Source organism: Cupressus sempervirens, chromosome 8, assembly GCF_028749045.1.
Source record: "Cupressus sempervirens isolate cs-2001-9-10 chromosome 8, ASM2874904v1, whole genome shotgun sequence".
In the NCBI taxonomy this organism is placed as follows: domain Eukaryota; kingdom Viridiplantae; phylum Streptophyta; class Pinopsida; order Cupressales; family Cupressaceae; genus Cupressus; species Cupressus sempervirens.
Window position 1 is genome coordinate 510937095 of NC_143125.1, and position 11080 is coordinate 510948174.

At 31.2% G+C, this 11080-nt stretch overlaps 1 pseudogene; it reads left to right on the forward strand.

The window, feature by feature from the left end:
- The first annotated feature begins 267 nt into the window (after positions 1–267).
- LOC149543441 (uncharacterized) lies at positions 268–1910 on the forward strand (annotated as a pseudogene).
- The last annotated feature ends 9170 nt before the right edge of the window (positions 1911–11080 follow it).

Here is an 11080-nt window from a genome sequence, read left to right on the forward strand (position 1 = left end):
TAAGAGGGATTCAAATCTCACTAGAAAGGAAGGAAATAAAGATATCAGCAACAAAAATTATATAAATAGCACACAAATAACAACTAATCAGAGTGAATAAATCCTTGTCTTTCATTAGTTACAAATAAAGTTATAAACATTTGAAAAACAAATCCAAATGGAATTGGCAAGAATAAAGGCACCATTTGCAATCATGCTTGTATTTGGTGTTCTTTTAACTTGAAGCAAGCTCTGAAGATGCATAACGAGTAAAGCTTTTTCTTCAAAATGAATACACAGTATGTGCCAAAAAAACCAAAAGAAAATAATACGAGAAATTTGAATGATGGTTACCTAAATAATACAGTGATGTCTATAGAAGCGCACTCACTGGACTAGACAATATAATTGTACATTGTACTAAATTTTGTTTATATATTTCTAATTTATATACACTAAGCACAAAATGAATTTTTAAAAAGAACAGAGTTTGAAAAGAGAAAGTGATGTATTCTTTGAATATTACATTTCGAAGGACAAAACATAACATTCCATTTTAGAGAATATAAGGCCAGCATTTTGACTCTTGTTTCAAAATACTTTTTGCTTGTCAATGAAATGGGTTTTGAAGTGGATATGTATGCAACAACTTGTCTGAGAATGACATCATACTCCTAGTGGAGGGAGCTAAACGTGTGGTCAAGGCTTCAAAGCTCTTCAAGGATTATTGTGGTACATATAATGCATAAACTTTTCCTTTTACCAAATGAGTTGTTTTGCTATAAATTTATTGATAATTCTGTCTATGTCATCAGAAAAGAATCTAGATTCCATAAGAAACGTGAGTGCACCAAGTACAACGCAAGGACAAAACAATGTTTATAAAAAAATCTGGGAGTGGGACACCAAAAACAAAGAATGATTGTAAAGAAAAAAATCTAAGGCACAATGAGTTACAACCTACCAATATCAGAGTTGCTCATAAAGTGTGTGCATCATGCACCAGAATTATGAACAGAAATGAAGACATGGGTAACATCAAAACAAGATCTGAGCCTACTCGAAATTACATCAGAGTAGAAAACAAATCACTGAACTTAGTAACAAGTGCCAACAAAAAGAAAATGGCTTTTAAGCCTAAGTTCATTGATTCCACAGGTCTTGTTGACTCTAGGAAAAAAGACAAAGAGGAAGAAAAAGAACAATTGTCAAAAGAAAGCGAAGCTACATAGAATTCCATATAGTCTAATTGATCATGGACATTTCCTTGCTCTACAAAAGCACAAGATGAGGTGAGTCAAAGCAAAGAAAGCAAAAAGACAGTGAGAGCAAAGGAGCCAAATATCAGTGAATGCTTCAGCATATTTAGTTTGTTGGACTTCATCTATTGTGGCCCTCTAGCAGTAGAAAGTGATAATATTCTAAGCATTACGTCTTTGAAAGATGGTCAATTTGCAAAGGCCAAGAAACAGTCTTTATTTGCTAATTCAAAGAACAAAAGTCAATGTTGTAATAGGGTTGTTGATCGAACTCTTGGAGAGGAATTGAATTGTATGCTTGAGGATCTACACATCATGAATACACAAAGAGCAGAAAAGGAGTATTTTAATGGCAATATTATGGAAATAAAAACTCATGGTGAAGCGGTGGATCCTGTTCTCACTAGGTTAGCTTCCTTTGATGCACAAAGGTATGTTGTATCTCATAAGGAGCTTTTAAAAGTGAAGTTAGATATCTTGTGAATAGTTTTGCATTATCTTAGAAGTTGGATTAGGTTGAAAAGGAACCGAACTGAAATCTTTTGAAGGTTTGCTTACATTGGTGGGTGTTTTCTTTGCAGAGGGTCAAATGTACAGATGAATGTTGTCATTGAGAAGGGCAATCGTCAGAGGGGTAATATGAGCAATTGTGTTTCAAGATTAAAGAATTAAAGGAAGTTGTCCATGGAAGTTGAAAGGTCACTAAAAATTGTAACTATGCAATTGAGCTAGAGGAGTCATTATGAGTCAGTAAACTAGTATTGAAAATATTATAAAACATTCAAAACAACCTAGAAGAAGAAACATTTATCCAATCAAAAGATAAAACTTCACAATACTCCTCTTTGCAACTATGGTCCCAACATCACAAACAAAACAAAAATCCCTTGCACTGCATTTTGTGTCTTTAACACATTTAACTATGCAACTTAAATTGTAATTGATATAGTTCATTGGTAGCATGAAACAATGACCCATGAAGTCAATGTCAATAGGTGTCATGGTTTTACAGTTCTTTTGCCCCCAAATTCAATTGAAATTGTTGAGGAGATCAGAATAAAGTAACAAGGTAAGGATTCTTTTGCAACTTTAGCTGATGATTTCATAATATGAGAGTTGTGAATCTATTGCACAATAGCACAGTGGAAACAAGAATGTTGTAGACATTGACTCTCTCTATTAACTAATGGATCACTTGCTTTTATATCATGATCCTACATTTTTCTTCTATTGTAGCTTAGTCTCAAGCTATTAGTACATAAGTATAAAAGATTACATTCAAGTCCCCTTGTGGTCCAAAAGATGTAGCTATTGTGTACAATTGCCATTGAGGCTTTGAGATAGAGGAAAACTACAATTGCCTGAACCAATTTTCAATTTGCATGAATTTGTCATAAAGTAATTGCAATTATTATTGTTGAAGTATCATATGACAGTTGAAACTAATCATTATAGATCATATGCAAACTAGACACGCTTTGAAAACACGAACAATAATTTTGTCTGACAAAGACATTGTGCAAATTTGTATCACTTGCTCTCAAAGTTGGTTGACCTAGTCTACTGTGTACTATTTCCTATTTTTTACATATTGAAAATAGGAACATAAACTTATGGATATGGAGATCTTGTAGAGTGGAAATGGAAATCTCAGAGAGAAACAAACATGAATACAACTTTCATTGCATAGAATCAAAACATTACATGAAATTGGTTACTTCATCACTAGTTTCCATTGTACAAATTATAGAACAATGTATTTTTCTAGCACAATGGAGCATACTCTTATACATCACATGTACATACTTTTTGAAACTATCATAATATAACAATTAATTTATCCATAAAGGATGCGCCATCTTCCAATATCTGCTACAAGATGAATGCCAGATGACATCTCACTATTTGAAAAAACAAACAAATAATGGTATGAGTAGTGGTGCTTTATGGTTTTAGTAGATATGGCTCCTGTATCATTACTATACCATTCCCCTAAAAGTTGTATATTCTCATGTCTTATAATCCATTCAAGTGACAGATTTGGGTATGAAGTGAGAAGATTTATTATGCATACAAGTGTGTCACTTTCAACAGTGGCTTTAAATGGTGATAGCTCACAAAATAATGTTTTGCATGCTAGAGTAAAAACAATTGTTAATTCTTCTATGGTATGGTTTTCATGAGGAAAATGGATTAGAATATCTTGACAGTGAACTATGACATGAGCTTCTCTATATGCTTGCATAAGATATTTCAAGTAAGCCAATTCTCCATTTGTCATGAATGGAGATAGGACATGAATTTGATTGGTTTCTGGTATTGTTTGAATGTTTCCCCATCCATTGTATTGGAACATTGCATCATGATTTTCATAAAAATATTTTTCCAATATATTCCGCTGGCATTCGCTTGGAAGTTGTTGGATTCTTTCAAGGAGTCCAGATTGTGGATTTTCGTGATCTATTGGGCAGTTTATTGTGCCAAATACATTCAAACAATTCATAGCCATGCAATTGAAGTATAGAAAACCTGTCAAAAATGGCCAAGAATTCTTAGACTTTGCTATGTCTGAATGAATTCTAAGGTATACCTTAACTTCATTACAAAGTACAAAGTACTACAAAATTTAATTTTTTGAATAATTATATGTCTATTTATCTTAAATTTTGACACCTCTAAGTAGTGTGTGATTTATGCTTCTTTTCTCGAATTAGTTTTCATTTCATCTATTAATCAACACAAGGCATTTAGTATCCTAAATACACATCAAAGCTAAGTAAAGTAGACATTGGTTTTTATGGATATGGACATGGATATGATTTATATATGTAATTTTATTCATACATGATGGAAAATATTTTGCAACTATGTTTCATGGTATCTAAAAAATGCAAATTTGACATAGGGATTCTTTTCTTTATCTGAGAATTGAAATAAATATTGCTCAATCAATAACTTAGAATAGAATAAGCAAAACCAAATAGGCAAATTTTCAAAAAGATCTACGGTAATGAAATATTATTGCTTTATAAATTAGTCTAATAATTAGCACTACTTGATGATTACAATTCGAATTAAAAGCTGCAATTCTACTTTCAAAAATCTAGATCGAAACATACCGGTTCCTTGCAATTGGCAATGTCAATTGTATGCACAAGTCCCAAAACTCTTACCACAGTTCAAGCACCTGTCAAATTTGGGCCAAAAAAAAAAGCAATATAGAACATACAACTTGTAAATAATTCATTTTCACCTTATGAGAATACATCTTCTTGAACAAAGTATGACAATATACAATGAAAATGTAGTTTATGACGCAATTAGACATCATTTATAAAGTCAATGAAAACATTGGATGTTCTTTTGGTTTCTATGAGAATAGTTTATTGGACTTGAAGTTCTTTAACCATTACAAGTTCATGAATATTACTAACTACGCACACAACATTTATCGCACAAGAAACATGTGAATTAATTTATGTATTTCAAATGTTCATAATTTAAAATGCATTATCTATACTATTCTTAATCAAATAATAAATCCTTATGTAATGTATATGCACTTAATTTAGTGATCATTGATTTTTACTTAAAAGATCACACAGTTAAACACTGGTCCAAACATAACAGTTCACTATATATACCAAGGTTTTTATAAAGTCATAGAATTCATTCTTCTAACAACATTAGAACTGGATACAAATTATTTCATACAAATTACATATGCTATGGACTATGTACATAGAGTCATCACAGCTGATGTATGATAACTAGTGATGTATTCAGATTTTAGTAGACTAAGAAGTATTCAGTCATGCCAAGGGGCAATTGTTCTGTGCATAAGTTGTCATTGGAGGAGGAGACATATGCATCTAGAGGAATATGATTGCATTGCATACAGCTGAGATTCTCAGAGCACTCTACTCCGAAAAATCTGAACAATGTGCATGCAAGGCATGATCTATAATTGCTTTATATTTACTACGAATTGCAATTTTTATAGAATTATACACACAGGTTGTGATAGTAGATGAGCTTAAAGATTCTAGGGAGAACAATCCACCTATAAGGTCATTACTCATCTCTATAACATATGCATCAATGTATCGATCATAGTCTTCTTCAGGCTTGAAGTAATGCTTCACATATGCATTTGCTAATTGCTTCACAATTTGTATATCTTCTAAAAGGTCCATGCAATTGCTCAAGAATTTAGAAACAATATCTGCATAGTGTGTTAAACCAGATTTATTCTACAAGAATTCTTCACTGAGAACTATGCGCAAAGATCTCTCAACATTTGGGCATTCAATAACAAACACATTCTCCAAATGTGTTGAGTCAATTGGACCAATAATTGGAGAATTCCACTGAGGACTTGGGCATGGAATAAAAATTCGATTAGACATTCTGAAACTCCAGATCTGTGACAAATGACTACAAAATTAGATAAAAAAATTTAGTTATAGACAATAATAAATATATTTGTAGACATGGAATAATGTATTCTTACTTGATCTAGTCCAAATCCTAATCACAATGTAATTTTTTTTTACTAGTCTCTTTGCCTTGTCAAAATGGACTATAGTAGTTACTTGTAAAAAATGGTTGGCCATAGCAAATGCAAGTAGGTTGTTGGTTCCATATGTATCCTATATATATGCTCTTTAATGATTAGGAACATGACTGAAGTTTTTGCATTAAATAATGTTTGCTAAGATGGTTATAGTGTCCTAGGAAGATACGCCCAAGACTTGCTATAGTCACAAAGTTATTGGTGTCCCAAGCACAAAATTTGGGAGACTGTCCATCATACAAATAAAAATGAAAAGAGTTTCCATGTGTTACTAAAATTCTCCCTAAGTTTAGCGATGAGCAACATAACAAATTAGTGGCTAAAGTGGGAGTAACATTTATGTCGTTCACTGAAATTGCAAATAGAAAATTTGGATACTACACACTAGACCCAATCATAAGTTATATTTGACTCCAATATATGTTAAAAAATCAAATTTAAAAATAATTAATCTCAACATATGTTACAAAATCAAATTTAAAAACAATTAATTTCAATATATGCTACAAAATGAAATTGGAAAACAATTTCTAGAATTCTCTAAAAATTAAAATATTCATAACATTATTTAAATAAATAAATAAATATTATATACCAAAAATTGATTTTACACAGTAATATAATTCATGATCTTGCAACACTTACTATAAATTAAAATTTCCAATAAGAGAATTCCATGACAATTTTGCTCTTTTGTACCCTTTTCTGGATACTATATACCATAGAGACTCGTAGATGGACAAACATGATCCATATCGACAACCATCGGCAAAAGACTCAAAAATTCTAAATTTGTTGAAACAAAGGCACGATACTCATAGATAGAAAGAACCCACTTAAATCAATGGATACTTCAGGCACTGCCAAACCAAAATGAAAATACTTTTACAAGCCTATACACGACCCAAGAAAATTAAAAGAAGCGGGTTCAACCCTCAAATGGCATAAACATACATGACCCCAAAAATGTTTTTGCCTATAAATATAGATTTTCCAATTCAACATAATTTAGACTCATAACATATAACATCCAACACACCAAAATCAATAAACAATAAGCAACAGTAATCATACACATAATGCCTTGTTCAAAAGGTGAGTCTGTAAACAATCAAGTAAATATAGTATTAACTTCAATTTTATATAGAAATATTACTGCAACTTAGTGAAAACTATATTTCAACACATGCTTCAAACATAGCGTTCACAAACATGGCCGACTCAACCATTAATTAGCCTCTACACAACCTTAGCAGCTCTAACTAAAACATATTGAGTTTAAGCATCCAGGATACCAAAATAGGTTAACAATAAAGTAAATATATTTGACGTTAAAAAATGACACAAAATTATAAGCTGCAGGGAAAACAATATAAATAAAATGAGAATTCAAGCTATCACTTAAATTCATTAAAATGTCCAACATTAGCTATGAATGATTACTAACATACCTGATGGGTAGCTTGCCACAGGAGATAGGTAAGATGTGCTATTGTATTTTGTGTTATTTTATGCATGTACCACAAACATGTCCTTTGTATTTTCATTCTTAACTATGGTCATATGGTTTTCCCTTGAAACAGATACTAGAAATCAAAATAATTCAAATTCAAATTAATTGTTTAATAGAGTTTAGTTTGATTGTATCTGTGAATATAATTATGTGTTCAATTCCTATATATCTATAGGTTAAAAGACTACAAGAAAGCACCTTTTAATTTTTTACTTCCAACTTCCAGCACTTTCTATTTTCCACTTCCTTGTTAATTCATTTATGTTTTGACTTAATATATTTGCCAATCCACTTGCAAATGGATTGAGCCCATATAATTAGTTTGGAATTAAATATATGCAGCCAAACACGCTAATGATGCTATTTTTATTCCCACATGCTAAGAAAAAAAGTTTTCCACTATAATATATCTGTGAAGTTCCCTGTAAAAGCAGATTCAAGGAATTGTCGGACCACCACCAACAGAGTTCCTTCTTAGTCAACATGGTATTTAGTGGGTTTGCCTCTTGCAATTGGAGCTAGTTTTAATAGTAAGAAAACTATTTTGTGTCAATAGTTATTGTAGTATGGAATCTTAGCCTCATCATGAGTAATAGAAAGCTTTCCCTCATAGAGTGATGGCTGATGCAAAGTGAAATGGATGTTAACCACATTATAGATGACAAAGTGAGTTGGAAGCTATCAACAAATTGCATTGATCCAACTCTGTTGATAATACTAAACTATGGGATTCAGTTTGTGATATTGCTTGTCATGGAGCATCTGTTTATCCATTAAATCTGAACAGAGTTACCAATGTAATGTCTCCAAATTGTAAGCATCCAAATTTTGCCCTAAACCACACTTTCTGTCAAACAGTTAGGCTTTAAGAGATACCGTTTACTTTGATTGAAAAACACTAAGGGGGGCAGGGGGTAAATTAATGTTCAAATTTTTCAAACTCATTAAATTGATTACATAATCATGAAAAGACAGAAACTATAGAGGGAAAGATGTGAACTGTCATGCTGCATTGAGCTAATTGTTGAGATAAAATCCAAACATGTAATTGATAGTATTAAGCAACCTCTAACTAAATATTATTTATTTTAGAAAGTGTGTTTTTAAGTTTGGATTTATTTTTAGTTTTAATTGGTAATAGAAATGTCTTTACAATAGAAATAAAAGAACTATTTTATAGAAACATATTTTAAAAACATAATAGAATATTTAGAAAGATTTGTTTCTAAATTACAAAATATAAATAATCGAAATTAATACAACATAAAATATTGAATAATAATAATATAAAAACTTTCAATTTAAAATAATGAATTGTCTATAGTCATATAATATATCTTGACATATTTTCAGAGATAAAGAAGAAGGAAAAAAGAACTAAATACTTTGTTAAATATCATTTTCAAATATTTTCTTAACCTCACTAAGTTAAGAACTAATCTTAAAATTAAACCAAATTGAATCATAGCCATAAAAAAATTGTAACCCGAATCTAATATAAATTAAATATTTAATCAAATTAAACATTAAGCCTCATTATATATATATATATATATATATATATATTAAAGTAGTAAAACGCTAAATCTTATTATGCCCTAATCCTAAATACTATGCCCTAATATTAATGCTAATCCTAGCATAAAATCACTTTGAAATTTAAATCTATACAAAATTGAATCCTTAGTATTGATGCCCTTATTTAAAATTTTAAACCCTAATCCTAATCTTAATCCTAATTATCAATGGTAAACCCTAAGCTAATCATAAAACCTAAACCTTATGGGTAACCCTAATTAATAAACTGTAGTCCTAATACTCACCCTCAATTATAACCCCAATATATATATCTAAAATATTTGTATTTAAAAATTAAAAATTATTATTCTTAATTATATAATATAAAAATAACCTAAGCATAGTACTACTTTATTAATATATTATAATTAAAATGATTAAATACAAAGAGAAATTATTAAATTAAAAATATATAACCTCTCATTTTACATGAGGACTACTACTAGCTTTCATGAGAAGCATATCTTTTCAACTTATTTTATATATATTTGTACAATAAATTATATCTGACTTTTTTTCTTCTTCCTACATATTAATATTACTATACAAACCAAATCCAAGCTCAATAATTAAAATCATTGCTTAAATTCATGGACCAAGTCCAAGACATAAGGAATTTAGGACATGAGTTAATAACTTCCATGTGTAAGAGAATACTTATTGTAAGAAGCTGAGGAATTCACAAGTAAAGCCCTCCAAGATGGCAAAATTGAACCTCATGAATCCAGTCAGAATATATGGTTTCGACAGGGCTCGTTCACATTCCCTTGCCATATAATGATAAAGAAGATGGATTTTTAAGCATCTGCACATAGATTAAACGAAAATATCTCTGCTAATTTGAACTCTTAATGCAGGTTTTCAATTTTTTTTGTTGACCACATATACCAGGCCGAGTGATGTTTTCTAATTCGACAATCTTGTGATATTTTGGGATTCAAAAAGACAAACTACTAAGAAAACTGCACTATGGCAAAAATTGGAAATAGAGGACACGTGGATAGTAAGGCAGTTAGCTCATGCTCATATGTTTAGTGGGTCTTCAATTGTTGTCTTTCCCAACACCAGTGTAGAAAGAGAGAATGGTAGCAGAGGATATGTACATGTTAAATACCTCAGACGAAAACCTCTCAGCCTGGCCGAGATTTGACAGAAAGCAAATTAATCAATAAGAGCAAAAACTAAAAATGAACAACGATCATGAAACCCCATAATGAAATCAGAATTTGAACACATCTCCCAATACAAGACGTGAAGAACGGCTCGAACTATCAGTTTAAAAATAAAACACTCAATAGAGTTCTATCCAAAAGCTTTATCATTTATCAATTTCCTTGCAAAATCATGAAGTGCATTCAAAACCAAAAGATAAAACCGCAATTGGGAATCTTTGGTGACGCGATCTCATCTTTATTTCGAAATCAAGCATTTAATTTGCACAAAGCAACCAATGTATTTCAGACATAACCAGCTATATTTAGGCACAGCTATATTTAGGATCAACCACTTGTTCAGACACTCAAACCCTTAAAAAGATGAGCATCAAACTTCAAGCCATTACCTCTTGAAGGAATCAAACCACACATTAAACAAACAGCTAACATCATAAACCAAACCCCCACCAAGAAGACAAAGTAAAACATGAAATAGGGCTCAAATTGGCCCGTTCGACTATATCAGAAAGAGCCAAAAAAACCACCAGAAAAAATATCATCAGCCAAATCAAGTCGCAAGCAACAGTGAAGTGAAATAGGAGAAATTCTATAATTGAGTTCACGACGAGTATGCAAAAAATTAATCCAAAATTATTCTAACCAACATGCAAACATATGTAGTTATGACTTTTCTCACAAGAAAACCATTAACTTCTCAGGCAAATAGTGCAATTTTTCAGTAGTCCATAGGTAGGCTTTCTAAGCAGTTGTTGCTGGACAAATTTAGAGCGAAGATGCTTTTGGCAGATTTATTGAAATTGGGAGATTGCAAGCCTCTCTAAGGATACCCTCTCTATGTGGTCGTTCATTACAGTTCAAACCATGGAGCCAGGTTTAAGTTCCTAGCATATGCGGTAAGTAAGGGTTCAAAAACTCACAGATAAGAAGCATCGAAGCCAGTGAGACGTGGCTAAGGAAAACTCTTACCAAATATAATCTCTCTTTACAAAAATATTATGAA